This window comes from Gorilla gorilla, chromosome 8 (assembly GCF_029281585.2).
Source record: "Gorilla gorilla gorilla isolate KB3781 chromosome 8, NHGRI_mGorGor1-v2.1_pri, whole genome shotgun sequence".
Classification (NCBI taxonomy): domain Eukaryota; kingdom Metazoa; phylum Chordata; class Mammalia; order Primates; family Hominidae; genus Gorilla; species Gorilla gorilla.
The window spans coordinates 120,823,599-120,851,160 of NC_073232.2; positions in this window are offsets into that span (position 1 = coordinate 120,823,599).

The following is a 27,562-nucleotide window of genomic DNA, read 5'->3' on the forward strand; positions in this document are numbered from 1 at the left end:
TAATGTAACTATATCAGTAACCATTTAAATGGTTTAAGTATATCAATTAAAAGACACAGACTGTCAGATTGGATCTACAAAACAAACATCAACTATACCTTTGCTGATACGGTTTGGCTCTGTGTCCCCACCCAATTCTCATCTTGAATTGTAAATTCCCACTAGCCTCATGTGTTAAAGAAGAAGCCCTGTAGAAGGTAATTAAATCATGGGATGGTTTCCTCCATGCTCTTCTTGTGGTAATGAGTGAAACTCAGGAGGTGTGATGGTTTTATAAACATCTAGCATCTCCCCTGCTTGCACTCATTCTCTCTCCTGCTGCCCTGTGAAGAGGTGCCTTCCACCATGACTGTAAGTTTCCTGAGACCTCCCCAGCCATGCAGAACTGTGTTTCATTTAAACGTCTTTTCTTTATAAATTACCCAGTCTTGAGTATTTCTTCATAGCAGCATGAGAATGGACTAATACAGTAAATTGGTATCAAGGTAATGGGGCACTGCTGTAGAGATACCGGGAAATGTGGGAGCAACTTTGGAATAGGGTAAAAGGCAGAGGTTGGAACAGTTTAGAGGGCTCAGAAGAAGACAGGAATATGTGGGAAAGCTTGGAAATTCACAGAAACTTGTCGGATGCTTTTGACCAAAATGCTAATAGTGATATGAACAATGAACTCCAGGCTGAGGTGGTCTCAGATGGAGATGAGGAACTTCTTGGGAACTGGAGCAAAGGTGACTCTTGCTATGCTTTAACAAAGATGGTGGCAGCATTTTTCCCCTGCCCTAGAGATCTGTGGAATTTTAACTTGATTGAGATGATTTAGAGTATCTGGCTGAAGAAATTTCTAAGCTGCAAAACATTCAAGGGGAAGCAGAGCATAAAAGTTAAGAAAATGTGCAGCCTAATGATGCAATAGAAAAGAAAAACCCATTTTCTGTGAAGAAATTCAAGCCAGCTGCAGAAATTTGTGTAAGTAACAAGGTGTCAAATGTTAGTCACCAAGAAAATGGGGGAAATGTCTCCAGGACATGTCAGAGGCCTTCACAGCAGCCCCTCCATCACAGGCCTGGAGGCCTACTAGGGAAAAATGTTTTGTGGGATGGGCCCAGGGCCCACCTACTCTATGCAGCCTCAGGACATGGTGCACTGCTTCTCAGCTGCTTCAGCTCCAGCTGTGGCTAAAAGGAGCCAAGGTACACCTGGGGCCATTGCTTCAGAGGCTGCAAGCCCCAAGCCTTGGCAGCTTACACGTGGCGTTGGGTCTGTGGGTTAACAGAAGTCAAGAATTAAGGTTGGGGAACCTCCACATAGATTCAGAGAATGTACGAAAACTCCTGGATGTCCAGGTAGAAATTTGCTGCAGAGGTGGAGCTCTCATGGAGAACCTCTGCTAGGGCGCTGCAGAAGGGAAACACGGAGTCAGAGCCCCCACAGAGGCTCCACTGGGGCACTGCCTAGTTGAGCTGTGAGAAGAGGGCCACCATCCTCCAGACCCCAGAATGGTAGATTCACTGACAGCTTACACCATGCACCTGGAAGAGCCACAGACACTCAATACCAGCCTGTGAAAGATGGAACTGGGTAAAAGGCAGAGGTTGGAACAGTTTAGAGGGCTTGGAAGAGGACAGGAAGTTATGGGAGGAGGCTGTACACTGCAAAGCCACAGGGGCAAACCTACCCAAGGTCATGGGAGCCCACCTCTTACATCAGCATGCCCTGGATGTAACAGGTCAAAGGAGATCATTTTGGAACTTTAAGGTTTAACAACTGCCCTATTGTATTTCAGACTTGCATGGGGCCTGTAACCCCTTTGTTTTGGCCAATTTCTCCCATCTGAAACGGGTGTATTTACCCAATGCCTGTGCCCCCATTGTATCTTGGAAATAACTCGCTTTTTATTTTACAAGCTTTTAGGCAGAAAGGACTTGCCTTGTCTCAGATGAGACTTTGGACTTGAACTTTTGGGTTAATGCTGGAATGAGTTACAACTTTGTGGGACTATTGGAAGGGCATGATTGTGTTTTCAGTTGTGAGGACATGAGATTTGAGAGGAGCCAGGGGCAGAATGATATGGTTTGACTCTGTGTCCTTACCCAATTCTAACCTTGAATTATAATCCCCACATGTCAACAGCAGTACCAGATGGAGGAAACTGAAACATTGGGTCAGTTTCTCCCATCCCGTTCCTGTGATAATGAGTAAGTCTCATGAGATCCGGGTTTTAAAAGCATCTAGCATTTCCCCTGCTTGCACTGATTCTCTTCCCTTCTCCCCTGTGAAGAATGTACCTTCTGCCATGAATGTAAGTTTTTCTGAGGCTCCCCCAGTCATGAAGAATTGAGTCAATTAAACCTCTTTTCTTTATAAATTACCCACTGTCGGGTATTTCTTCAAAGCAGCCTGAGAACAGATCAATACACTTGTCTACACAAAACCCACTTAAAATATGAAGACACATATAGATTAAAAGGAAAGGGAGGGAGAAAAATATAACATGCTAACACTAATCAAAAGGAAACTGGAGTAGTTATGTTAATTTTGGAAAGAGCAAACTTCAGAATAAGGAAAGTTATCAGAAATAAAGAGGGGCATTACCCAGTGATAAATGAGTTAATTCTCCAAGAAGACATAACAGTCCTCAATGAGTATTTGTCTAACAGCAAAGCATCAAAATACATCAGGCAAAAACTGATAGAACTGCAGGAAGAGACAGATAATGTACTATTATACTTGGAGACATCAAACCTCTATATTAGACATGGATCCAGCAGGCAGAAAATTAGTAAGAATACAGTATACCTTAGTAGTACCCTCAATCAACTGGATGTAATCGACAACTGTAGATTACCCCGAAACAACAAATTCCATATTCTTCTCAAGCTCACATGGAACATTCTACAAGGTAGATCACGTTCTGGGTTGTAAAATACATACTAGAAAATTTTAAAATACAGTAATTATACAATGTTTGCTTTCAGACCACAATAAAATTAATCTAAAAATTAATAACAAAGATAGCTGGAAAATCCCCAAATACTCGGAGATCAAACAACACACTTACAAATAACACATAAGCCAAGGAAGAGAAGCTTTAAAAATATTTTGAGCTAAATAAAAATATAACTGATTAGAATTTGTGTGAAGCAGTAAAAAACAGAATAGAGGAAAGATCGAAAATCAATACTCTAAATTTTCACCTTAGGAAATTAGAAAAATAAGAATTAAATGCAGAGTAAGCAGAGAAAAAAGTAATGAATAACAGAACAGCAATAAATGAAAATAAAAACTGGAAATCAATAGGGCAAATCAGCAAAATCTAAAGCTGATTCTTTCGAAAGATCAATAAAATTGATAAGCCTCTAGCTAGGCTAAATGAGAAAAAAAAAGATATAAATTACCAATATCAGAAAGGAAAGAAGAGACATCACTATAGATCCCATGGATATTAAAATATAATAAAGGAATGTAATGAACCACTCAACGCTCACAACTTTGATAGCCTACATTAAACAGATTAATTCCTTGAAAGACACAGTCTGCCAAAACTCATACAAGAAGCAGACAGTCTTAATCAGTCTGTTAAAGAGATTAAATCAAAGATTAATAAACTTCCCAAACAGAAAGCATCAGTCCCAAATGGTTACACCTGATGAAAAACAAAGGTAAAAGATGTAACCAGACTAAACAGACACCTCACCAAAGATATAAAAATGGAAATTAAGCATATGAAAAAAGATCTATGTCATATGATTTTGCAAACTAAAACAAGAATGAGATACTACTAAATACCTATTAAAACAGCCAAAATCCAACATCATGCCACCACTAAATGCTGATGAGCATTTTGGAGCAAAAGGAACTCTCATTTATTGCTCACAGGAATGCAAAATGGTTTAGCCACTTTGGAAAATAGTTTGGCAGTTTCTCACAGAACTAAATGTAGTCTTGGCAATTTTGAAGAATACAATACATTATTAATAAACTACAGCCACCATGTATTACAATAGATCTCTCAAACTTATTTCTTCTACCATAATAAAATGAGAAATATGTGAGGTAATGCATATGTTAATTAGCTAGATTTAGTGGTCCATAATGTCTACATACTTAATAATGTCATGTTGTACGTGATAAATGTGTTTTTTGTCAAATAAAACAAATAAATAAAAATTTAAAAAACACAAAAACTAAACAGAGATTTACCATATAATTTAGCAATGATGCTTTTTGGTATTTACTCAAGTTGAAAAAAATATGTCCATGCAAAAACCTGAACAAGGATGTTTATAATAGCTTTATCCATAATTTTCCAATATTTGGAGGACACTAAGATGGCCTTTAGTAGGGGAATGAATAAATAAACTGTGGTACATCCAGGTAATAGAATATTATTCAGCACTAAAAAGAAATTAGCTATCAAGCCATGAGAAGATATCGAAGAACCTTAAATGCATATTATTAAGCCAATCTGAAAAGGCTTCCTACTGTTTCATTCCAACTATATGACATTCTAGAAAAGGCAAAACTATGGAAACAGCAAAAAAATTCAGTGATTGTTATGGTTAAGGGAGAGAAGAACAGATAAAGCATAGAGGATTTTTAGGGCTGTGAAATTATTGTGTATGACACTAATGGTGGATAGATACACGTTGTTATACATTTGTCAAAACTCATAGAATGTAACAGCATCAAAAGTGAACCCTAATATAAACTATGACCATGATAATTAGGTGTCACAGAAATTTCATTGATTATAACAAATATACAACTCTGGTGCAGAATGTTGATAATATAGAAGAAGACATATGTGGGAACAGCAGGTATGTGGGGACTCTCTGTACTTTCTACTCTTCTATTTTTGAAACAGGTTCTCACTCTATTGTCCAGGCTGGAGTGCAATGACATAATCTCGGCTCACTGCAGCTTCAACCTCCAGGGCTCAAGTGATACTCCCACCTCAGCCTCCAGAGTAGCTGGGATTACAGGTGCACACCACCACAGCAGGATAATTTTTTTTTTAATTTTGTGTAGAGACAGGGTCTCACTCAGTTGCCCAGCCTAGTCGGAAACTCCTAGGCTCAGGCAATACTCCTGCCTCAGCCTCGCAAGTTACTAGGATTACAGGTATCAGCTGCTGTGCCCAGCCATCCACTCAATTTTGCAGTGAACCTACACCTGCCCTAAAAAATAAACTCTCTTTTCTAGATATACAATCATGTCGTCTGCAAACAGGGACAATTTGACTTCCTCTTTTCCTAATTGAATACCCTTTATTTCCTTCTCCTGCTTAATTGCCCTGGCCAGAACTTCCAACACTGTGTTGAATAGGAGCGGTGAGAGAGGGCATCCCTATCTTGCGCCAGTTTTCAAAGGGAATGCTTCCGGTTTTTGCCCATTCAGTATGATATTGGCTGTGGGTTTGTCATAGATAGCTCTTATTATTTTGAAATACGTCCCATCAATACCTAATTTATTGAGAGTTTTTAGCATGAAGCGTTGTTGAATTTTGTCAAAGGCTTTTTCTGCATCTATTGAGATAATCATGTGGTTTTTGTCTTTGGCTCTGTTTATATGCTGGATTACATTTATTGATTTGCGTATATTGAACAAGCCTTGCATCCCAGGGATGAAGCCCACTTGATCATGGTGGTTAAGCTTTTTGATGTGCTGCTGGATTCGGTTTGCCAGTATTTTATTGAGGATTTTTGCATCAATGTTCATCAAGGATATTGGTCTAAAATTCTCTTTTTTGGTTGTGTCTCTGCCCGGCTTTGGTATCAGAATGATGCTGGCCTCATAAAATGAGTTAGGGAGGATTCCCTGTTTTTCTATTGATTGGAATAGTTTCAGAAGGAATGATACCACCGCCTCTTTGTAATTTTGATAGAATTCGGCTGTAAATCCATCTGGTCCTGGACTCTTTTTGGTTGGTAAACTATTGATTATTGCCACAATTTCAGCTCCTGTTATTGGTCTATTCAGAGAGTCAACTTCTTCCTGGTTTAGTCTTGGGAGAGTGTATGTGCCGAGGAATGTACCCATTTCTTCTAGATTTTCTAGTCTATTTGTGTAGAGGTGTTTGTAGTATTCTCTGATGGTAGTTTGTATTTCTGTGGGATCAGTGGTGATATCCCCTTTATCATTTTTTATTGTGTCTATTTGATTCTTCTCTCTTTTTTTCTTTATTAGTCTTGCTAGCGGTCTATCAATTTTGTTGATCCTTTCAAAAAACCAGCTCCTGGATTCATTGATTTTTTGAAGGGTTTTTTGTGTCTCTACTTCCTTCAGTTCTGCTCTGATTTGAGTTATTTCTTGCCTTCTGCTAGCTTTGGAATGTATTTGCTCTTGCTTTTCTAGTTCTTTTAATTGTGATGTCAGGGTGTCAATTTTGGATCTTTCCTGCTTTCTCTTGTGGGCATTTAGTGCTATAAATTTCCCTCTACACACTGCTTTGAATGTGTCCCAGAGATTCTGGTATGTTGTGTCTTTGTTCTCGTTGGTTTCAAAGAACATCTTTATTTCTGCCTTCATTTCATTATGTACCCAGTAGTCATTCAGGAGCAGGTTGTTCAGTTTCCATGTAGTTGAGCGGCTTTGAGTGATATTCTTAATCCTGAGTTCTAGTTTGATTGCACTGTGGTCTGAGAGATAGTTTGTTATAATTTCTGTTCTTTTGCATTTGCTGAGGAGAGCTTTACTTCCAACTATGTGGTCAATTTTGGAATAGGTGTGGTGTGGTGCTGAAAAAAATGTATATTCTGTTGATTTAGGGTGGAGAGTTCTGTAGATGTCTATTAGGTCCGCTTGGTGCAGAGCTGAGTTCAATTCCTGAGTATCTTTGTTGACTTTCTGTCTCGTTGATCTGTCTAATGTTGACAGTGGGGTGTTAACGTCTCCCGTTATTAATGTGTGGGAGTCTAAGTCTCTTTGTAGGTCACTCAGGACTTGCTTTATGAATCTGGGTGCTCCTGTATTGGGTGCATATACATTTAGGACAGTTAGCTCTTCTTGTTGAATTGATCCATTTACCATTATGTAATGGCCTTGTTTGTCTCTTTTGATCTTTGTTGGTTTAAAGTCTGTTTTATCAGAGACTAGGATTGCAACCCCTGCCTTTTTTTGTTTTCCATTTGCTTGGTAGATCTTCCTCCATCCTTTTATTTTGAGCCTATGTGTGTCGCTGCACGTGAGATGGGTTTCCTGAATACAGCACACTGTTGGGTCTTGACTCTTTATCCAATTTCCCAGTCTGTGTCTTTTAATTGGAGAATTTAGTCCATTTACATTTAAAGTTAATATTGTTATGTGTGAATTTGATCCTGTCATTATGATGTTAGCTGGTTATTTTGCTCGTTAGTTGATGCAGTTTCTTCCTAGTCTCGATGGTCTCAGCCCAAAATCTCCTTAAGCTGATAAGCAACTTCAGCAAAGTCTCAGGATACAAAATCAATGTACAAAAAATCACAAGCATTCTTATACACCAACAACAGACAAACAGAGAGCCAAATCATGAGTGAACTCCCATTCACAATTGCTTCAAAGGAATAAAATACCTAGGAATCCAACTTACAAGGGATGTGAAGGACCTCTTCAAGGAGAACTACAAACCACTGCTCAAGGAAATAAAAGAGGATACAAACAAATGAAAGAACATTCCATACTTATGGGTAGGAAGAATCATTATCGTGAAAATGGCCATACTGCCCAAGGTAATTTACAGATTCAATGCCATCCCCATCAAGCTACCAATATCTTTCTTCACAGAATTGGAAAAAACTACTTTAAAGTTCATATGGAACCAAAAAAGAGCCCGCATCACCAAGTCAATCCTAAGCCAAAAGAACAAAGCTGGAGGCATCACACTACCTGACTTCAAACTATACTACAAGGCTACAGTAACCAAAACAGCATGGTACTGGTACCAAAACAGAGATATAGATCAATGGAACAGAACAGAGCCCTCAGAAATAACGCCACATACCTACAACTATCTGATCTTTGACAAGCCTGAGAAAAACAAGCAATGGGGAAAGGATTCCCTATTTAATAAATGGTGCTGGGAAAACTGGCTAGCCATATGTAGAAAGCTGAAACTGGATCCCTTCCTTACACCTTATACAAAAATCAATTCAAGATGGATTAAAGATTTAAACGTTAGACCTAAAACCATAAAAACCCTAGAAGAAAACCTAGGCATTACCATTCAGGACATAGGCATGGGCAAGGACTTCATGTCCAAAACACCAAAAGCAATGGCAACAAAAGACAAAATTGACAAATGGGATCTAATTAAACTAAAGAGCTTCTGCACAGCAAAAGAAACTACCATCAGAGTGAACAGGCAACCTACAACATGGGAGAAAATTTTCGCAACCTACTCATCTGACAAAGGGCTAATATCCAGAATCTACAATGAACTCAAACAAATTTACAAGAAAAAAACAAACAACCCCATCAAAAAGTGGGCGAAGGACATGAACAGACACTTCTCAAAAGAAGACATTTATGCAGCCAAAAAACACATGAAAAAATGCTCATCATCACTGGCCATCAGAGAAATGCAAATCAGAACCACTATGAGATACCATCTCACACCAGTTAGAATGGCAATCATTAAAAAGTCAGGAAACAACAGGTGCTGGAGAGGATGTGGAGAAATAGGAACACTTTTACACTGTTGGTGGGACTGTAAACTAGTTCAACCATTGTGGAAGTCAGTGTGGCGATTCCTCAGGGATCTAGAACTAGAAATACCATTTGACCCAGCCATCCCATTACTGGGTATATACCCAAAGGACTATAAATCATGCTGCTATAAAGACACATGCACACGTATGTTTATTGCGGCATTATTCACAATAGCAAAGACTTGGAACCAACCCAAATGTCCAACAATGATAGACTGGATTAAGAAAATGTGGCACATATACACCATGGAATACTATGCAGCCATAAAAAATGATGAGTTCATGTCCTTTGTAGGGACATGGATGAAATTGGAAACCATCATTCTCAGTAAACTATCGCAAGAACAAAAAACCAAACACCGCATATTCTCACTCATAGGTGGGAATTGAACAATGAGATCACATGGACACAGGAAGGGGAATATCACACTCTGGGGACTGTGGTGGGGTGGGGGGAGGGGGGAGGGATAGCATTGGGAGATATACCTAATGCTAGATGATGAGTTAATGGGTGCAGCACACCAGCATGGCACATGTATACATATGTAACTAACCTGCACAATGTGCACATGTACCCTAAAACTTAAAGTATAATAAAAAATAAAAAATAAAAAAAAAGTCTCTTTTCAACAAAATATTGAATACTTTGGATATTAGTAAATGCTCAAACTTCTCTGCAGGTTTAATTCTCTCAACTGAAATGTAAGCTTTTTAAAAAAAGGATGATGGCTTATAAATTTTTTATTTCTTTTTAAGACTCTAGCTGTGGTCCTCATTCAAAGTAGAAGCAGCACAAATATTCACTAAATTAATGAACATATTTATAGATCTATAAGTGGGTAAAGCCAAAATTGATATTCACAAGTTTTTAACTTTCTTAAAAATATCTGCAATACAAAAAGGCAGAATGACTAATATAATAAAACACTGAACCTGCCACCAGACTCACATATTGGATACTGTGCACCTCACTCTGCTTACATTTGCCTCTCTCCCGCTCAGTGGTAACTGCTGTGCCTTTGATATTTATCATCCCCAGTTCCCAAGCACCTGTTTATATCTTTCCTACTCATTACAAATTCTTACACAACATATAATTTTACCATTGCATATATTAAACTGTAAAAATAGTATTTTATTCACAGTCTCTGAAACTTGCTTTTAAACCATAAGTATGTTTGTATGATAAATTCACGTTGAGTCATGGTATTCTAATACCTTCATTTCCACTACTTGTAGCATGCGTTTTTATAAATATACAATATTTTTTTCTTTCTTGTGTTGATAGGAATTTAAGTTATTTCCAGTTTTTGTATTACAGCTGTGCTGTAATGAACATTTGTATACATGTCTCTGAGGGCATACCTGAGCCGGTTGCTGTAGGCCATGTCTAGGAGGGGAAATGCTGGGTCATAGACTGTGCGTATCTTCAATTTTATTAAGGTTTTCCAGACAGCTATCCAAACTGGTTCTACAATTTATACTTTTATGAATCTTCATTTTTAAAACTATGGTTTCCCAACACTTAACTCTTGGCCTTTAGGCACTGACATTTATGTGAGGATACTTTTTGCTGTCAACCTTGCTCAAGAGGCTGTTTCTCAAATCTCCCAATTCACTTTTGTGTTTGCTCAAGAGTCACGACTCAGGTATACCATTATTTGAATCAATTCCTCTGCCTCTGCTGTGATTTTATCATGTGAAGCCACTGGAGTTGTTTTCTGTCCAAAGTCTATGAGTTCCTTTTTCCTAATCCTCAATTTTTTAGAGCTTTTTCATTTTAAACACAGCTTCTACTATAATTGAAAGTTTGGCTTAATGGCAAATAAAGGACTGCATTTATCTAAATGTGATCTATTTTAATAGGACAGATTGCCAGATTATTCACATGCTCTGGTCTCCTTGTATCTTGACAAGCTTAATACACTGTTTCATTGTGCTGTGGATTCATAGCACCACAGGGCAATAATATGGCTACTGAGATTTTAAGGTCTGGATAACTATAGGCTTCAGCAAATGCCCCATAACTGAAATGTATTAAATATCTAATGCCTCAGAGCACAGTTTAATAAAACAAGCTGGACTGTGAAGTATTCAGGCCATGTGTCAAAGGGAAGCCCATGTTAAGTGATCATTTAAATAAGGATTTACTACCAAAAAGAGCCCATTCTGATTTGACACCAAGATTACCACTGGTATTTTTTTTTTTTTGGTCCTAATTTACTTTTCACCTTATATTTCCTTTGGAAACTGGTAGTCCCTACAAATGTGAGTCAGGATCAGGATTTAGGAGGCAAGATAGAGAGGTAGGTAGGTAGGCAGGTGGAATGGTGGGTGGGTGGGTAGATAGATAGATAGATATTGAAATGTATACTTTTATCTGGTCTTTTTCTCAACAGGAATTTGAGGTAGATACTAGATTTTGTTTTACAGTGAATATTTTGTTAAAAAGTTAAGTATATTATAAATGTAGAAAAGTACACAAATAGTAAGTAAACAACCTGAATTTTCCATCAAAATGCATACAATCATTTGATCAGCATCTGGATCAAAAAGCAAAACGTTACAAAACCCTGGAAGCCTTCTTCAGTCTTCTTCCAAACATTACCTTTACCAAGATAACTACTAAGTCACATTTTAGTTCGTTAATTATAAACCAAACACTTTTTAAAACGTTAGACCGAAAAGTTATTTATGAAATCAGCAAGGCCAAAAGAAGAAAAGGATTAACTTAGGGTTACAAAAGAAAGAAAACAAGAATTAAAGATAGACTTAGGCATCTTGATGTCCTGTCCATTGTCCATTCTATTACTTTTTACAGCTACTCACCTAACATTCAATTTCATTTAAATGTGGCGTGACATTCAGTAACAAATTGCATGTTGTCACATTACCTTTCCATGACAGAGGCTGACACTGTCTGCTCTGGTTGAGTATCTTGTGCCCCAGGCCACTCTCTGGAATCTAGTAGATGCAGCCTTCAGCTATTAACTTCCTTAGGATTCATCCTACTTTTTTTAGCAGAGGTCATGCTATTTACGAGGTAAACTCTGCCAGTTACTGAGAAAGTGACAGCTAAGGGTAGGCTTTATTTGGCTGGTCCCCAGCCAATGACTAAGGAATTATTGAGCTCCAGCCAATGACCAAATAAGGTTCTAGCTAATTTCACCCAATATAGAATTCCTCTAACAAATAACCTTCGCTCTACAGTTCATGTTAGGTTGGGTGGCTCTTGGTTAGGCTGTCATGATGGTCTGAACCTTCCCTTGCCAAATCCGCCCCTTCCCACATTTTCTCTGCATAGCTAATACTCCTTAATAAAAATGTTAGCCTCTTAACTCTGCTCAAAATATGCCATTTGGAGATCCTAACTTGCAAAAACATCTAATATATCCTGATTGTCTAACTTTAAGTCCAAAGCCTTTTTTTGTGATGCCAGTCCCTAAACATTCTGGTTAATTGAGGTTTCAGTGTAGTGTGCTTCAGTACAAAGAGCTTGACATTTCAGATTCTGATATATTTGTGTTTTATTTTCAGTTTCACTATGTGCCTGCTACTGCAGACTAGTTCCCTTTGCTCTCCAATAATTGTGTTATCTATTAAATCAGAAGAATAATATTTATTATGTATGTCAAAGTGTGATCATTAGGATACATGAGAGGGCACAAATCATTTAGCCCAGTACCCAACACTGAAATATCCTAATAAATTAAACTCACTCCCATCTATTTTGTGATCATTCTCATTCTGAAACATTTCAAACATAGTTACAACCACTATTCTCTATTTTAGCACTTACGTTATTTGTGACAAGATTATTGTCAATCTAAACCTAGATGGTATTTTTATAACCATCCAATGCAAAGGACAGTTTCTCATCCCTAGAGGAAGGATCAGATGATAGAAAGACAGGGGTGTTTTTGTTAAGGAAATAGTATACATATTTGCTGCTTTTGGAAATATCAAAGAGGAAAATTCTCACAAGAATTTTCAACACAATCCAAGCTCAGCTAGCAAGACTCCAGAAGCAGAGTACTAATTTTTATAATGTCTCTGATGTTTCATTTAGCTTTTGGCCAATAAGACTAGATACAAGACCACCAGCTGATTCATTCATGTTAAACTGAATGCAAATACACACACATACACACATATGATACAGGCACATTAGCACTCTACAGGAAACCAAAACCCCAACCAGAGAGCCTAATCAATATAATATTTCCATATTGGCTGATCAATTCTGTCTCATCCGTGCTAAGGAGATCAAGTCTAAAGTAAATTAAAGCTCATTAGTCCAACTCAATTCTCTTCCCCATCCCTAGTTATTTAAGAATAAATTAGAGTATACATCAAATAAAACAATGCATTTCTCAATTGTCTCAGAATTTTGATAATTTTTAAGTCGATGCTATTTACACCCTAGTTGTGAAAATAAGAATACATTCATCACTTACTAGTGATTATTATACTCAGAACATGTAAAATAAAATTCTAGAAAGTAAAATAGCAAGAGGTGACCAAGATTTTTACTTGGTCAAAGGAAAGCTCCAAGTTTTATAGAATAGAAACAACCCTCACACTGGATTTGTTTTTTGTGCCTATAAGACATTTTAAATAGAAGCACACAAAGTTTAGGAGGAAGTCCAAATGATCTGGACTCTTATTAGTACTGCATTAAAACTCGAGATTTAGCTTGAACTCCTCCTCTTCCCCTCTTTTCCCATCACTCAAATCAAGTTTTCTTGAGGTTCATCCATGTGCCAGACACTGACAGGTTCTGCAACCTGCCCAGCTTGAATTTACTTCTACCTTTTTCAATCACCACTCAAAACCAGTCTCAACCCTTGCCTGGGCTATTCTTCTAGTTGGACTCTAACTTATACTCTTGCACATCTCTAATTATTCTTCACAGGGCAGCAAGAATTATCTTTCCCATCATAAATCTGATCATGGTAGAGAAGGCTGTACTCTAAATCTGTTAATGATCTCCCAGAGAACAGCTATGGTCATTGCTTTGAGCTAGATCCTGGATACAAGATGCAGGGAATATATGATCTATCCCAGTCCTTACGGTGCTTAGACTACCATTTAATAATACCACACCTCTGATCTCTAAGTTATAGCTAGAAGAAAATAAGTAAATAAATAAAAGCAAGAAAAAGAATTATTGTAAGATATCTACATTGGAAAAAATGGTGAAAATAATAACTCATTGTATATGAGTTGGTAATCTACATAGAAAAATCACCTGAAAGCTATAAGAATAAAAGAATAACTATAAAACTAATACGTGGCTGGGTGCAGTGACTCATGCCTGTAATCCCAGCACTTTGGAAGGCCGAGGTGGGTGGATCACGAGGTCAGGAGATCGAGACCATCCTGGCCAACATGGTGAAACCCTGTCTCTACTAAAATACAAAACATTAGCCAGGCGTGGGGCTCCACGCCTGTAGTCCCAGCTACTTGGGGGGCTGAAGCAGGGGAATCACTTGAACCCAAGAGGCAGAGCTTGCAGAAGCAAGATACACATACAAAAACAAATTTTATTTCAATATACTAACAATTAACAATAAAAATGAGAATAAATACCCTTTTCAACAGCATCATAATTTAAAATATTTAGCGGTAAATATGACAAACTTATGCAGGAATTGTACATTGAAACGTATGAAACATTGTTGAGACGAATTAAAGAAAATCTAAATAAACGAAAATGTGTACATGCCAGTGGATCAGAAGGCTTGATATTGTTGCAATGTCTGTTAGCCTCAAGTTGACTGATAAACTCAATACTATTCCAATAAAAATTCCTACAGTTTTTCTTCTACAAATTGATGAGATGAGTCTAAAATTATAGAAGAATTGAAATGACTTTGGAAAATGAAATGCAAAGTTAGAGGACTTACTTTACTTGACTTCAAAATTTGTTTTAAAACTGAAATATTCTAGAAAATGTAGAACTGAAATAAAGATGAATAAGTAAATCAAAGCGAAAGAAGAGAAAATTTAGAAATAGACACATACACTTATTTTCAATAATAGTGAAAAGGAAATTAAATGGAGAAATGATAGTCTCTTCCACATGATGCTGGACAAAATAGATATCTTTATGCAAAAAATTAATTTAAGTTCATGCCTAATAACATTTGCAAAAAATAATTCAAAATAGATTATAGCCTTAAATACAAACCCTAAAACTAAAACACTGTTGAAGGAAAATACAGGAGAAAATTTCTGTGATCATGTACCAGAAAAAAATGTCTTAGATATTACCCTAAAATATAATCCATAAAGGAAAAAAATTAAAAATTGGGTTTTATCAAAATATAGAGCTTCTGCTCTGTAAGTGATACTGTTAAAAGCATGTAAAAGTATCCACACACTATATGAAATAATTTCAAATCACATCTATGATAAATAACTTGTATCCAGAATAAAGAATTATCAAAACTCAATAATAATTGAATAAAAATGGGCAAACAATTGAGCTAATACTACACCAAATATATATTGATGGCAAAGAGATGCATAAATACATGTTTAACACCTTTAGTCATTAGGGAAATGTAGTTTAAAATCACTATGTAATACTACTACTCACCTATTAAAATGTCAAAGTCAAGGGGAGAGAGAAAGGAAGGAAAGAAGTTGAAGGGAAGGGAAGGGAAGGGAAGAAGTGAAAGGAAGAGAGGGGAGGGGAGGGGAAGGGGAAGGGAAAGGGGAAGGGAGATACCAAGTATCGATTAAAACATGGTGAAACCAGAATCCTCATAGACTATTGGCAGGAATGTAAAATGGTGCAAACTATTGGAAAACCAGTTTCATATTTCTTAAAACATTGAACAGACACCTACCATATTACCCAGCTATCTAAGCCCAGATGATTTACATGAGAGAAATGAAAGCACACAATTGCTTGTATATAAAACTTCACAGCAGCATTATTTGTAGTTGTCTCAAAATGATAATGACCTAAACGCCCTAAATATCAAATTCTACTAAGCACCGAAATAGAATCAACCACAGATACATGCAATAACATGGACGAATCTCAAAATAATTATGCTGAATGAAAGAAGCCTTACCAAAAAGGACACTGTTGTATGACGTTATTTATATAAACCTCCATAAAATGTAAATTAATCCATTGTGACAGAAAGCGTATTAGTGGTTTCCTAGAAAATAAGGAGGGGGGTGGTGAGGGCAAGACTGAGCAATGTCAAATGGGCATGAGGAAACTTTTGGGAGTGATATATGTGTGGATAATCGTAATGATGGTTTCACAAGTGTAAATCTATGCCAAAATTATTAACTTGTGCATTTAAAGATATGCCATGTTTTATGTGTCAATCATACATCAACAAGGTTAATAACCTATCATAAAGTGTATGTGACTGTTGCTGGAGGGAAAATTATCTCTTCCTTAAAAAAACTGCAATGTACTGATGGCAGCTGCGGACCATCTCGAGCGGCCGCTGCCATCATGCCCCTGCTGCCTGCCTGGAGGGTGTGGGTAGGAGAAAGACAGTTCCCCTGCAGCCCGCCTCCCTGGGGGCTGCCATGAGGAGGGTGGTGGTTTGTCCACCGACAGGGCAGCAGTGCAGTCAGGCAGAGAGGAGCCCCAGGAGGAGCTAGGCTGGGGCAGTGCAGTTTGTACACAGAGCCTGAGAACATACCCGGGGTGTGGAGCAGGGGCCGTGATTATGGGGCCCTGGGCAGGAAGTGGGACAGGCGCCCAATCTGGGGACCTAGCCAGCGGCGCAGCCACCGCACCCACTCTGCCGAAGGCTCCCAGTTCCCGCGCCTCTGAGTGGGGTAACCTGGGGCTGAGTCCGCGGGGTCCAGCCGTGGAGCCTGACAGTCCCAGAGGCCTGCGATCTGCTCCTGGAGGTGCCCCCCAGTCAGGGCCACAAGCTGGGCAAGTGGGAGCCCGGGCAGCCCCTGAGCTCCGAGGCCATGGAGGAAGCTCGCAGAGACGTCACCCTGGCCTAGACATCGGGCGGGCCCAGCAAGGACCTGGAGCCCTTGCCCAGGCTGCGAGAAGGTGCAGCTCAGTCCTCCCAGGCGCAGGGGCAGCCACCTTAGTTGGGGGACCCAGGCCTCCCTGCGCTCTTGGGGGCGGGGAGCCTGCAGCAGCCTGGACGCCATAGACGGCGGCAAGAGGTATACAAAACTCTGGATCCACTGAATGAGGAGGCTAAAAGAGCTTAACACAAACAGAGCTGAAACATGCCCCTTGCTCCCCAAGTTGCCTGCAAAGAGAAAGAGAGGAGTGCTGCAGCCCTTCGGGGAGCCCAGACCTGGGAGCTGCCAGAGAGCCAGGGCTGTGACTCCCTCTTTGGGGCCCTGCAGTTCCTGGCATCTCCAAGCTTCCAGGCACTGCCGAATTCCCTGGTGCCAGCTAGGGAAGCTGCTTGCAGTGCGTCTTGCCCATCTGCAGCCTTGCAGAGAACCAGTTCCCATGCCGACGTGTGCAGCTGCCCGCCCCAAGGCAGCAGCTGGTGTTTCTTATTGAGCAGTGGCTGGACCCCATGCTCGCTCATACAACCCTTGCTGCTCCACTCCTGACTTGCAGTCTCCCTTGGAGGCGTGGGATCCAGGCCAGTAGCATGAGCTGAGCACGGTCTGTCAGGCCCAGTGGGTGGAACGAGTCCAGCAGGCCCAGAAGCAAAACTCAGGCAAAGGTGCCACCGGCCACAGATTTCCTGCCATAAAGACGACACCCCAAAGATCCCATAGCAGTACTCCTAAACCTTTCCAGTATGTTTTTGGCTCTCTGGATTCCAAGAGTTAATAAGTGCCACTGTATTAACTGTGTCTTTTATTTTCTATGTTCTAATGCTTTCACATCTGAGGCTCTGTTGCCATCTGGAGGACATGGCCCTCTCAGGGTTATCCAATTCCTAGTATAGTAAACAACTCTCCGGGTAAGCAAAATTTTCAGATGCAATCCTACCAATTCAGAGCAAACACCCTCAACCTCCTCCATTCTCAGGGTCTCATCCTCTGAGCCACTATCCACCTGCTGTAATCGTCCCAGGGCCAGATACTTGACTACTGGGCAAGGGACAGTTCCTATACCTCCAAGCTCACTAAAATTATTCAAACTAGCCAGTCTTAAACATGCATACCCTGCCTCATTGTTTCTTCCTGTACAAACCATAATAAAGACTCTGATACACTATGCCCCGCTCTCTTATTCACTCTGCCACCTGGCAGAACCCAGTGCTTTCCTGTGTCCCCTCCCTGTCCTCTTCCCCAGTGACAAGGCAACATGGAATGCCTCCTCCCCTCGGGAAATGTGAGCAACAAATTATCTTCTCAGTGGCAGCCAGCTCCTGACCTATAGTCATTACCAAAATATCTACATAAACCATGATATTTAAATATTAATAAAACCCATTAAAAGTCACCTTAGTTATGCGTCTCCTTCTTCACTCTGTTGTCCCACTGCGTGTCTAAAATATTTACAGTTTCATTCACTATGGGAAACCTGTCTAGTTATGTCATTTCATGAATTAAAATGCCCTTTAAAACAACAATTTCTAAATTATTAACTAATGTCACCAAATGATATTTGGTGATAAAGCAACATCTGTTTAATGTATTAAGTGATTTTTATGGAAAAGCCAAATTTTTTGACAATAATTATGCTATCAAAGAATACATGGTTCCTTTCTCTTGGAGCCATTTATAAACCTTGGTTTTGGTTTCACATCTATTTCAAGACGGTAAAATTTACTTTTTCTCTAACCACACCATAGCAGTCTGTTTTATGAAAATCATATTGTTGGTACCACTTTTCGGAAGTATGTAAAATTTATAACATTGCTTATTAGGAAATTAAGTATACAACTATTTTAATAATTAGATGACAAGGGGAGGGTCAGAGAAAAATCAGGTGTTTGAAACTCTAAGGTCGTGTCTAGTTATTTAAAAATATGTAACAATTGGTAATTTGTTTGCTAGTTAAAAGGGGAAAAATGTACCCCATTCGAAATAATTATTTTCTATTTCCCTGCTCAGTGAAACTATTCTGAAAATGTGAAGTTTGACCTTTGTGTGCATGTAAATTTCTAGGATTTGCATTGTCATAACTTAATATATAGAGCATGTGTTATTCATCCTAGATGGCTGTTGGAATATCTGTGAGTGTCCTCCCCTTATAACCAGGCAACTTAACACATAAATCATTAGAGACCCATGATGATCTAATGCTTAGCACCAGCGCTTAGAATCTGCACTCACATGTCTCCTTGGCCCTGATATTTGTGTCATCGTATGGTGATCTGGCTGGTCTGCATCTTCTCTAATTCCCCAAATGTCCATTTTTGTTCATACCTATTTAATAGAATTTCATGAGCACCTATGGTGTACTTGTTTGGTGTTAGATTCAGGGGGCAATATGTAGGGAACATATGATCTGTCCCACTTCTCAGGATGCTTAGACCAACACTGGAATATTGAAACTTGTGTCAATAAAAAAATTAAGAGCAAGACATAACTTTCTCTAATTAGATTCCAACTTGAATATAATTACATGTATTAGTACATGATTTGGTAAAGCCCAAGAACAGAGAGCACAGTGTTCAGCATCAACATTCCTGCATCCGAATCCTGGTTTTATCACATGCTACCCGTACAGTCTCAGATCAGTTAGTTCACTACTATCTCCCTCTCTGTCAAATTAAGATTTTATTAACAATGGCATAGGCTATCATGAAGATTAAATGCAATAATCTATGTACACTGCTCAGCATAGTGCCTAGTTAGTAAGTATCTAAGTCTTGCTCAAAAGCCAGAGTTCCACACATAACGTTGTCATTGACAAAAGGGGGCCATTAAAAGAGGATGCCACTGTATTTGAAATGAGGTTAGCCCACAGAAGATGGAAGCCAGATAGCTGAGAGGAGATTCAAAACACAGTCAAGGGGGAGAGTTGATATCAGACCTACAGTAAGAATGATGATATTTCCTTTGAATAGGAGGTAAAATGAACCGAAACATTAACAATTCATAATTGTTTTGAATAATTTGAAGGTGGAGCACAAATCTGTCAAAGTAGGAAGGCAGAACTAAAATCATGAGCCATGTCAGAATGTTGGGGGACAAGTTTATGTGGAGATGGCTCCCAGGTACAGGATTGGATTGTTATGTTAGGAAGACAGGCAGAATTAAACAGGAGGTGGACATGAGTTTGTTTCAGGGAAATAAAATCCACATTATTGTGTGTATTGTTTAGATAATATTATGAGTAATATAGTCAGTTCTCGCCCATACAGTCTAAGAAAAAAAAAATAGAGTTTTACATACAAATGGTAGTAAAACTTATGGGAAGTTGACCACATTAGAACAAACTGAAAGACCTAATGACATTATACAGAACTTTTATAGGGAATAAAGGAGGCCTAGCTTGTGGTACAATGCTTGCATAAAGCAGATGCTTAATAAAAATAAAGTTAGACATAAAGTAATAATAATAATTGGAAAACAGTTATAATAACAGCAGATAACAAATCTTTGAAAGTAAGTGAAAGATGAAACTAACACTGTCAAAATTGAGATTCTGCTTGCAAGGTAATTGTCCCTCTTATTAGAGTCACTAGAAATAGGAAAAAATTACTGTACCTGAGGTCTTTTTTTTTTTAAGAAAAGGAAAAGAAAGTCATTTGTTATAGTGACAAGGACTTAACTCTGCATTAGAGAGTTCCCAGCCTCCGCACCTGTATTAGCATAATATAAGGTCTGTTATTTATAACTGAAGAAATGATGAAGCCAGGGTTCTTTTGCTTTTGTTCAAGCTGCAGAAAGCTGCAGGGAAGCCTTATCCCCAGCCTCACAACAAGCGCAAGCAGAACAGTCAATAAAATCTTACATTTGGGGGCACAAGAGAGAGCTGAATTCACAAAGCACATTAACGAACTGGACCCCCAAGGGTAATAATTTCTCCAATCCCTACCCTAGGAAGAGATGTTAGATAAACATCACTTCGCCTTTGGCAGAGAACAAGGACTAAGAGACAGCTATTATAAAAGTGGGTGAAAATTTTAAAAAGATAACAGTTTCAAAGCTCCTTTTCTTCTTTCTCTAATTGGCTTTCCCAAAACAATTATGAATATAGACCATAGTCTACACTTATTTTTTGTCCAGTTATTTTATGTTATGTCACATTCCAAAATGGCTTCCTGAGTGAAGGAACAACGTCTTCTTTTACATCTTCTCTATTCTTAGAATACCTAGTTCAGATTGTATATTTCTAAAATACTCTCACCAGTCCATTTAATTAAGAGAACATTCGTCATTACGTGTTTGTTTTCTTTTATCTCCTAAAAGGAATATGGATTCCAAAGTAGACTAGACATGGGTTTATCCTGTTTACATTTACTCTGTGTCCCTAGACAAGGAATAAAATGAGCAATTTAATTATTCTCCTTAAAAATTGGCATAATATACACTGCATAATAGAGTTTTGAAGTTTTAATTAAACATACAATGAATCAAATGCAGTATTTGATATATGATAGGGCTTTATCCTAGCACCTGCTTCAAAAATATAGTCAATGACTACAAAAACAGTTAGTTATTCAACCACTCCTTTTCTCTCTTTTCCTTTGCAGAGATTACAGGCTTTTCATGGCATATTTCCCCCAAAGGACCTAGGAAAGAAAATCTTAGACTCATCTCAACACAGAGGTTCATGCAGTATCTACCAACTACTAAGAGCTCATGAGAAACTTATAACCTCTTTGATAACTCTGGTCTAATTCGTGTAATCAGGAAGCAAATAAATTATTACAATGCAGTGAACTGAAAGCTAGAAATGCATAACAGATAATATTTAGTACAAAGTGGAAAAAAGTTAAAGAGGTCAAGAATGGATTCCCAAATTAGTAATATTTAACATGAGGTTCAAGATTATGGCAAGTTCAATTAAATGAAGATGATTCTATATATTTATAGGAGTGAAACGCACATGAGTAAAACTGAGATAAAACTGTAGAGTCAAACAAATCCCAGATAATAAATATCCTTTAAACAATGACAAAAATTTCAAATTTATGCCACTGAATTTTAAGCAAGGTAGTGGATCAAATTTGTGCTAAAGAAAAAAAAATCTAACTGTAATGTAAATATACAATGTATTACCTGGGAGCAACTTGAAGCAGCAAGACCAGTTCAAAACTTATTGCAGTAGTTTAGATAGCAGGTGAAATATATCTTCCACAGTGGGATTAGGAAGAACAAGTAAGGCAATTATCACTGAGAAAATGAAGAAATTGGTAATGTTTAGAAAACTGAGAAGAGGAATTTGAGTTAGTAACTGATTAACTTTGGGTGATCAGGGCATGGAAGAATGTCTGAGTTTAAGGCTTTTATCATTGGAAGAGAGAATAATGCCATTTGTTGAGATGGGAAGCACTAGATAAATTGAATATATGTTGGAATAGAAAATACATTCTGCTGAAATTATTTTCTATTGAAGATTACTCTGTGATCTTTTTGAATATTTCTGACAGTCAGATAGTGTCATCTGTGTGTAGTTCAGAAGAAGACATGAATCAAGTTTTTAGCTTTGGAATTCATTAAGCATAGACTACAAGGAAAACAACGATGCCAGGCATGGTGGTTCGTGTCTGAAATTCCAGTGATTTGGGAGGCTGAGACAGGAGTATCACTTGACCCTGGGGGTTGATATCAGCCTGCGCAATATGGTGAGACCCTGTCTCTCTCTCTCTCTCTCTATATATATATATAAATATGTATTATTTTTTTTTGGTCTTGTTTTGCTTTTTCAAACTAGCCAGGCATGTTGGTGAATGCCTGTACCATCATCTACTCCAGAGGCTCAGGTGAGAATATATATATTACATATATATAAAATATATGTATTTATATATTTTATATATTATATTATTATATAATATAAATATATTATATATTATATATAATATAATATAATATAATATAACATATAATATATATTATATGTAATATATAATATATATTACATATAATATATAATATATATTACATATAATATATATTATATATTACATATAATATATAATATATATTACATATAATATATATTATATATTACATATAATATATAATATATATTATATATATTATTATATAATATATTACATATAATATATAATATATCATATAATATATATAATATATAATATATAATATATATTATATATATATTATTATATATATTATTATATATAATATATTATATTATATTATATATATTATTATATTATATTATATATTATATATATTATATATATAATATATATAATATAATAATATATATAATATATAATATAATATAATAATATATAATATATATTATATATTATATATATTTATAATATATATAATATACATAGAAACATGCAATATAACAAAATGGAATCACAAGGAAAGAGAATGTCTGAAAATAAATATATATTATATATTATATATAATATACATTATATATTATATATAATATATATAATATATAATATATTAGATATATTATATATATTATATATAATATATATAATGTATATTATATATTATATATATTATTTTATATATATAATATAATATATCTTGAGGATATCATGCTAAGCAAGATAAACCAGTGACAGAAAAACGAACATTATTCTCTCTTCCAATGATAAAAGCCTTAAACTCAGACATTCTTCCATCCCCTGATCACCCAAAGTTAATCAGTTACTAACTCAAATTCCTCTTCTCAGTTTTCTAAACATTACCAATTTCTTCATTTTCTCAGTGAAAATAATATACACAGAAACATGCAATATAACAAAATGGAATCACAAGGAAAGAGAATGTCTGAAAATACTTATAGCTAGTAAAGAGATTGAATCAGTAGTCAAAAACCTTCCAACAAAGAAAAGCACAGGGCCTGTCTTCACTGAAGAATTCTACCAAATATTCTAAAAAGAATGAATGCCAAGCCTTTTCAAATTCTTGCAATAATTGAATTAGATGGTATACTTCCAAATTCATTATATGAAGCCAGTATTACCCTGATACCAAAGTCAGATAAAGATACTGCATAAAAAGAAGACTACAGTTTAATATTTCTCATGAATATATGTCAAAATTGTTAAGAAAATACTAGCAAATACTTTATATATAGTATTTATAAATATATACATACACACATATATTTATAAATAGAATATAATGTGTATATATAGAATTATATGGAGAATATTATATAGAGAGAATTATATAGAATTTGTACATATTTATATATGTATATGAGTGTGTAAATATATGCCTATATAAAGAGAAAAGCAAATAAAAGAAAAAAGAAAGAAAATAACAAATATTTGTGAGGATGTGGAAAATTGGAACCCAGTGCACTGTTGGTGGCAATGTAAAATGGAGTAGGTGCTATGTAAAACAGTATGGAGGCTCCTCAAAAATTAAAAATAGAACCACCTTACGATTTAGTAATCCCATTTCTGGACATTTATTGAAAACATTTCAAATAAGGATCTCCAAGAGATACTTGCACTTATGTTTTTATTGCAGCATCATTTATAATTTACCATAAAAACAGTAAAAACAGATTGTTTTAGGCAGTAAAAACCTAAATATCTGCTGATGGATGAATGGAATAAAAAATGTTTATATATATATATATAAATGATTAATGATCCCATTTGCCTGAAATATATGTTATGTATATGTTATCCATATATAACATATACAGATGTTATATATGTCATTTGTGTTTTATATGTTATATGTTATATATGTTTATACAGATACACACACAAGGGAATATTATTCAGCCTTATAAAAGAAGGAAATCTGTCACATGCTACATCATGAATGAATCTTGACGTTATCATGCTAAGCAAGATAAACCAGTGACAGAAAAACGAACACTGTAAGACTCCACTTTTATGAGCTATCCTGAATAGTCAAACTCATCAAAGCTAAAAATAGAATGGTGGTTGCCAGGGACTAGAGAGGGGGTAATTGCATGGTTGATGTTCAATGTGTACACATTTTCAGTCATGCAAGATGAAAATGATTTAGAGATATGCTCTACAACAATGTGCATATTGTTAACCATACTGTACTGTACACTTAAATATTTAAGTGGAAAGATTTTGCATTATATTTTTTACCATAATAAAAAAAACTGTGCCATAAGTAACAATTTTAAAACTGGCAATTGGACAAGCAGTAGGAGGCGGAATACATCCAGGCAAATGGAATCACTTGAAAACAAGCAGAGGAAAGGAAAAACAGAGTGTATTAGATATTTCTCAAGCATTTACTAGGAATAGGAACTTAAAATGATTGACTTGTTGATTACATGATTGATTTGAAAACTCAATTACACTTCAAAAACAAAATCTTCACAATATAAATACTACCTTCTCCATCTGCCACCATAAGCAAAAATATCTCTCAGTTTATATTAACTCTGTTCATTCCCCTAAAAAGAGTTCTGAAAACTTGCTACTAAAAAGGCCATTCTGTGTTTGCCTCCATCAATGTTAGCCACATTTTTTCAAGCAGTAACAGTGATTTATTACATGCAAGTGCTGCAGAACTCATTTGTCTTAAATGTGATGTTACTATTTCAAGGTCTATATTTGGATTATATTAATTATTTTCAAGTATTGTAAAATAGCATTTTATAATGGTATCTTTCTAATTCTATATCAATTCCTAACAGTGACTTTTGCAATGTTATACTTTGCCTAAATGGTTCCAGAAATAGAGCACACTTGTTCAGCAATAGATCTTTTTGAAATCATGATTATATGTTCAATTGTTTGTATTAATAACAGAATCTTTCTTCTTGATTAGAAGATGTTTGTCCTCCCTCTTTTGCTGCTAACATGATTATCATATAGCGTGAGAATATGCATTCAAATCAGGCTGTCAGTCATAAGTGTTGGATTCTATAAAATAGAAGTTGCCATTTGGCGCTCAGGGGATCAAATCTGGTTTATAGGTGAGCTTTGTATGTCTTGCACAAAGGTATCCTTCATATTATTTTATTTTTAAAAAGTGGCTAATATTTTAAAATCAGAAGATTCAAATAAAAATCTCTATTTCTTGTCCTTTGTTTAAAAAGAGAAAGAAAGAAAATTTCAGAAATTCTGAGTCTACATTTGTCTCTGTTAACAGTGAGCTGTACCTGAAAATAGGGCTATCCCTTCAGAGTGTACTTTCCAGTTTGCACAATCCCCACTACTCCCAATTATTTCTCAACTATGAACTCAAAAGATGGTTGTCCTATATAGAAATTGCACTTAAATTCTCAGTAGTTTTAAAAGCAAACTATTTATTCAGTTCATGTCTCCAGCAGAAGTGGGACCATTAAGCTAAACCAAGAGAATAAGACATTTAACTGTAAATTGTTGAATAAATGAATGAATAATAAAGAACTTATAACTTTTTATAGAAATAAGACCACACCTGTTTTCCATAGAAGACTATGCCATAATTTTTTATAGAAATAAAGACTAAGCCTATGTATTTCATTATGCAAACCGGGAGGAAATATGTGGTAGGGAAAAAAAGTCCTGGATCATAAATTTGTAAGGACCCAAGAGAGGAAAAATAATGCCATTTATACAGAAGTGTTATTTAGGTATTGAAAACCCATTCAAGTTTCATGAAATTATAAAGATCTGAGATACCACAGAAAGCAGCTATCAACAATGGAGGTGAGAAACAATGAGAAGAGATTAGAAACTTGGAAACTTGGAGTTCACAGGAAAGAAAAATCAAACCTGTGAAAATAAGACGTTATTACTTGGCGAATGTTGGTATCACTAATCTAAGAGAAGCCCCATTTGTTTGGGACCCAGAATTCTGAAGAAAGGGTGCTGTTAGACTGGTACTAGAATCTCTGAGGTACACGAGAAGGATGGTTCTGCAATTGTAAAAACCTTAACGTGGAATCAACAAGTAGTACTAGAATAAACTGCTGCTGCAAACGTGACCTTTGCTAGGGTGTTCCTTATAGGATAGGAAGCCCAAAAGAACAATAAATGAAATGCTAACAGGAGGCAAACAGAGGAATTATCTTCCTTTCTCCAGCTTTCTGGCTGCCTAATAATGTGACCTATTGGTAGAATTTAACAAAGAGCATCTAGCAAACCAGAAATGTAGTGGACATCTAGCTTCTAGCAACATAGAATAACAAACATAAGGATGGATTTGAAGCTGGGAGACAAGAGCTTAAAAATCAGCACAGTTACCTAAGTAGCCATTTAGGTACTAGAGTGTTTGGGTCTACAAAGTTATTTCAAATGTTTATGTCATTTAATACATTTGGTCTCTACATAGTGGCCATGATAGAGTACATTTTCCACATGAGGAAACTGTGGTATATAGTATAATACTTACATAGCAAAAGTCATATAGATCATAGAGTCAACATTAGAACTCAGAAATTTTGTCTACTCCTCCATTGCTCGAGCAACTGCAACGTGCAAATCCAGTAGGTAACCAGACTCCTAAGGCTAATTCATTCCATGAATCCCAATGTACACAGCAATAGAAAATCAGATGTTTGAAATTCTCACTGCTTCAATTGCAAATGATAGCCATTTGTCTGCTGATAGTTTTTTATTAAATTCATAAGAAGAAAAAATAAAACCATGTCCAGCTGAAGTTATGGTATATCCAAAACCAATTGACTTTAATTTCCCCTGAAACATCAGCTATCTGTCTATTAAAAATCCTGGAAGAAGGCAATTCAGTTTAGCATCTTAAAGAGAAAAACTGTCATGAAGACAAGAGGTATCCTCCTTCCTACACCTCTGCCAGGAGCATTGACTGTGCTCTGTTTGAAGTATTATTTTCCT